Here is a 6,000-nt window from a genome sequence, read left to right on the forward strand (position 1 = left end):
CTCACAAACTGAGCAGAACTGATGAGGCTCGACTCAGAATCTCAGCTCTTTAAACGATACCTATTTCCATCAAACGATTGATTCCATTAAAATCCCAAAATACCCTCAAGGTCAAACTTGGTCAAAGTTAACTGGTCAAACCCACTAAGTCAACCCAGTCAAGTCAACTCAACAAGGCTGGCCCATGCGAGTACATGGGGTGTACTTCGGAGGTAGGCTTTGCGTATGTGAAGCCTCGTAGAAGACCACCATCGGGGTAGTTAACCTAGTATGCGGGGCGTATTCCCTCTTACGCGGAGCGTAACCTCATAACCCTAAAAACTTCATTACGTGCTTAATAGCTTAAGCACTCAAGCCCATACTTCAGATATACGGTCCAAATGCATTCTAGAGTCATAAAGTTTCCAACTTTATGACTTTACAAGTCAACAAAGTGCTTAATACATGGTCTTAATACATTAAGACATTCTACAAGATGTATGAAACAATTCTAGCAATTGGGACCTCATTTTTATGGCTTAGGACCCCTCCTAGGGTCTGGAAGGACAGCTCAAAAGGACAATAACCAACCATGCACAATATGGGACCTTTGGGAGAAAAAAAGCAACATAAAACACCCAAAAATAGGATCTAACAACCAAGACATCAAGGTATAGACTTTATACCTTCTAGAGCTTCTTAAGAAGGCAAAGATCCTAGATCCACAAGCTTGCTTCCACTCCAAGGCTCCTTGATGTAACTTCTTCTTCCTTTAACACACCAAAAACACACTCTTGAGCTCAAAACACACACTAAGGGGGCTAGGGTTTGCAAAAACATCTCAAAGGATGTGGAGGATGAAAAGGTGGGGAGAAATGAGCCATAATGTTGCTTAAATACCCCTCAAACCCTAAAAATTAGGGTTTCCTCCGGACATTAGTACGCCCCGCATACATAAGTGTACGCCCTGCGTACTAGGGTGCGCCTTATTACGCTCAGCGTACACACATGTACGCTTTGCGTACTCCTCCTTCCCAAATTATGAAATTGCCAATATGGCTTCAAAGCATAGTTCTTGGACTTAGGACAAATTTGACATGAAATAGAGTTATAGGGATGAATTTAGAAGTACCTGGACATCGGGATGTTACAAATTCCAAGCTTCAGGTTCACCAAGACTAAAAGAAGAACATGAACCAATCTTTCTAACCAAGGAGTTAAAAGGATCCAATATTTGTAACCTTCGATTTATGAGAGTCACAAAGACAAGAATCAAAGGTTTCAGACATTGTGATCAATGATAGAAGCGATGAGGAGTACTATCTTATTGAAGAGGTCTTTGGATTTCAGATGGGAATCGATGTAGCAGTGACACTGCCTATAGAAATTAGACGTGCTACGTTACCTAGCTTCACTTCATCCCATTGCAACATAAATAGGCTATCCAAGAAGGAAGATGCAGAGCCAACTTCAACTAGCTCTACTTAGAAGATGTTGCACCGAAGGAATTATATGTTGATCCTTTCCAAAGGAACATATCAGTTTAGATCATTATCGAGATGAATACAGAAGATCTTGAGACTTAGAAGGTGAAAGAGAAAAACACACATAGGGTAACGCCTGGGTTTCGGGGCTAAGCATTTTTAGACAATGTAATAGTCTAGGTCAACTATTGTAACTATTTTTGAAGTAATAAAGATGAAATATTTGTATTCTATGTGAATTATGTGTATTTGTGTGCTTATTACTTAATTCTAAGGATATAATTAATGAAGGATAAAAAAGAGTGTCAAAATTAAAGTGTGAGATAAGCCTGATATCTTTACATAAAGTTGTAGTGGTCGAAACAAGGATTTAGGGGATATAAAGAACGCCGAAATCCGAGTTATAACGAAGAAGTTATGACCCGTCGAAGTTTCGCGACGGAACCGGCACGATACCGGGAAGCGTAAATAGTGAATTTACGATAGAGCGAGATTTAGCCTTAGTGACCTAAAAGAAATTCATAGAATATGTTAAACCAAGAAAATACATAAAAAGAACGCCCAAATATGATTTCGTATGAAGAAGTTATGATTTTTCTAAGATTCGGCTTAGCAGTGCACAGCCCGAAACTCGAATTTTAGTTCGAGCGGTTTGTGGCTTACGCGACCTAAATGAGAGTTGAAGATCTCATTAATAGGAACTCAACAGTAAAAAGATAGACGAAAACGGAGTCCGTATGAAGGAGTTACGAATTCTTCGCGGTCATTTAACAGTCTAAACGCCTCCTACTGTTAAATTTGATATCGGTCGAGAATTAGCTGACGGAGTCTAAATGAAAGTTGTAGATCTTGATTTTACCTACGCGTTTAAAAAAAGAACATCAAAAAAGGAGCTCATATGTGAGATTTATGATTTTTCTAAGTTTGAAGGCTGATACGCGATATAGGGTGACGTGGCACCACCAGAAGGCTACCACATGCCCCAATTCGGCGAGTAGGTCCTCCTACTCGGCGAGTCCATCAGTCAGCACCCCTATAAATAGAGGTGTCGGGTTCCCTCACTTCCTCACACCTTCAAACCCTTCTTTCTCTCTCTAGTTTCTCTCTTTAAAGCCCCAACCCCCCCCCCCCCCCCCCTAAAGTCTAGGTAAATCCCCTAGCACCCGAAGGAAGCCCAGAGGCTCCCAAAGACTCGAGAAAAGAGCCTTTCAGCTCAGAAACTCTGCTCCGGCGGAGCCCGGTTTCCAAGGAAACCCGCCGTAAGTGAGTTGTACCTAACCTATCTTTAGTATACCTTATGTCTTAATATAGTAACATTATTAGGAACTTAAAATAATTATTTGGGCTATTATTATGAGTTATATAGAGTGTTGTTTAATGCTTATATAATAATAATAATAGCTAGACTATTAATTAGTCACGGTTAAGGTTAGACTAAACCCTAGTGGTATTGATACTAGGTTTTATCGATGGATAATTGTTTTGAGATAACGAAGCGCTGCTCGAAGGAAGAATCACCACCTTTTTCAGGTGAGTGCATAATTACTTTCAGCTTACATATAGATATGAAGTATTTATATAAATTACGTGCTATGTGTGCTTATTATCTATATACTTGCTATCTATGTTGGATGAACAATTTTATACACGTTTTAAATGATTTAAAATGTATATGTATTTTATATCTACAAAATGTGTTAGGTAGAACATGGGTAGATGTAATAGTTGCTGTGTGATAAAATAAAATAAAGAGAGGCCTTGTTATAGATGTTATTGATGATCCAGTCATCTAGCGGAGTATAGATGACGACCACAGACTATTCTAGACAGTCCAGTCGAACACTAGCAGACTCGCAACCTGTAGGTGTTTATTTGAACTGTGTGCTCACCAGGTGTACTCCATCCCCCACATGGTTGCCTTAAGGACATTTATTGCTGAGGAATCCCCTTAGCAGTAGTGTCCATCCCGATGATAGTCCTTAGACTAGGTCCCTTGTGTTAGATGTTTTAGGGACGTAAAGTGAGGATAACGGGAACGGGTAATCGGGTTTGTTTGGTTTGATAAAGTTAATAAACTTATTTATTGTGGGTTGAAAACCCTATGCGCGCACCAGGCTCCCAAGCCTGACCCACTAAGTTTCTTGTATTACAGGTAGTGGCGCATGAGCATAGATGTGATGTCTTGGGATGAGAGATTAAGAAATTTTAGGCCTGTAAATACGAAATAATGTAGTAAGGCCTATGTTGTATTGTTTATGCTTATGATCTATATCGAACATGACATCCCGAGTCTTTTTAATGAAATACATTTCTACGGAAATGCTTTTGATAAATCTTTATCATATTTTGTTTTGGGACAAATTCCGCAACACTTTTATTTAAAATGTTACTCTGATTTTTAAACAAAGCATAAACAAAATCGGTCTTTTCTGGCCGTGAAAATGGGGATGTCACAGTTGGTATCAGAGCATTAGTTTAAGCGAACTAGGAATTTGTAGGATTTCTAGACTTAAACTTAGAATGCTAAGCGATGATTATGAGGTGTGATCACTAGCTTATTTTAGGAATTATGCCTAAAATACTTTTATGTGCTAAATGCTTTGTGCCTGACATGTTATTATTTGTTCGGGTCTATGGTCTGTTGCCGATCGGATCTGGAAACCTTATGTGTTTAGGATTCTAAACGTACGACTACGATATTAGAACTAGCATGTAAAAGTTTCGGAGAGATAAGGATGATTTGAACATCAGTCCTAAATAAAGATCTAAATTCACCTTATTCGGTGTATAGATCAAGATGGCAAGGACCCGTAGCGGAAACGTGAATGCAAATGGGAACAGAAACCATCCCCCAGTGATTGAGCAAATACCGATTGTGGTAGCCGCTGATAAGCCAGTAACGATGGCCGGAGTGCAAGTAATGATCCAGGCGATGTTGGATCGTCAAATGGAGGAAACCAAACGTTTGCTCCAACAAAATCAAGAGGAAGCGACCATACAAATCGAACAGCCCGAGTTGAACGAAGGACAGACTGAGGAGGGGAACTACAGTGGAACCGTTGGTCAGGTCAACCCACCAATAGTTCGACAAAACAACCAAGATGACAGAGTCGAGAGGAATGGATGCAAGTACAAGGATTTTCTGAGTTGCAAGCCATTGACTTTTACTGGAAAGGAAGATCCGATCGGGGCCATGGATTGGATCTCGGAGATGGAGTTAGCTTTCATGATGTGCGGTTGCAGTGGAAAACTACAGACCGCGTTTGCAGTGCGTCAGTTTCGAGGAGGCGCTGTACGTTGGTGGAATACCTTGGGGAAGACTCTGAGCCCCAATGAGCCCCTGCAACTGGCATGGACAAAATTTATGGTGCAATTCAAACGAAAGTACTGCTTAGCTCAAAACCTGATCAAGTTAGAGAACCAGTTCCTAACCTTGAAGAAAGGAATCATATCAATCGATGAATACATGAACAACTTCACAGAAAATATGGAGTTTTCCTTGCGTCTTGTTCCGGATGAGCTGACGAAAATCGATAAGTACGCTAAGGGACTTCCATGGGAGTACGTGGTGCCAGTGCGTCAGGCACATACTCTAGAGGCAGCTATCTGGACTGCCAAGTCTGTGGAGGATATGATTAAGGGAAGAGCTGCCAGCAAGGTTGAGGTTGGCGAGAAGAGGAAATTTGAAGGGTCTGCTAAACCCAACAAAAAGAAGAGCAAGTTCGGTTTAAAGAAGTTCGGGGGAGGAGGAAATGAATTGAAATGGTGCGAGAAGTGCAGGAAGAAGCACTCGGGAAAATGTAGCGAGGAAGTAACCTGCTACAAGTGTGGGAAAACGGGGCACTATGCCAATGAGTGCACCATCAACAAGAGGGTGTGCTACGAGTGCCATGAAGAAGGGCATAATGGTAAGGATTGCCCAAAGAAGAAAGATGCGGGAAGGCCCAACATTCCACCGAAGCCGAAGGTGAGAGCCTTCCAGATGACGCTCGAGGCTGCAAAGGAGGCGGCGGACGTCGCTTCAGGTACCTTTCTTGTAAATGGTTTGCCTGCCAATATACTACTTGATTCCGGAGCCAACTACTCCTTTGTGTCGTGTAAATTTGGTGGGAAACTAGCATTACCTGTAGAAAAACTTTATAATGCCCTGATTGTAGAAGTTGCTAGTGGTAAGTTCGTACCTGTTAGTAATCGTATTAAGAACGTAGTCATCGACCTAAACGGAAATGAATTCCACGAAGAGCTATTACCCATAGAGTTAAACGGTTTTGACATCGTTTTGGGTATGGATTGGCTTAGCGCCAAAGATGCCGAGATATTATGCCGAAAGAAGATAGTTATGATAAATCCCTTTGGAAAGGAGTCATTTATGGTGTACGGGGACAAACGTAGAGTGAATTCTGGAATCATCTCCCTGATGAAAGGCAGAAAATGTTTATCCAAAGGATGTGCATCATATTTGGCATTTGTGATTGATGCTAAGAAGGAAAAGAAGGAGGTGCAGAATATACCGGTCGTATGTGATTATCCAGAAGTC

Source organism: Lactuca sativa, chromosome 4 (assembly GCF_002870075.4).
Source record: "Lactuca sativa cultivar Salinas chromosome 4, Lsat_Salinas_v11, whole genome shotgun sequence".
Lineage (NCBI taxonomy): Eukaryota > Viridiplantae > Streptophyta > Magnoliopsida > Asterales > Asteraceae > Lactuca > Lactuca sativa.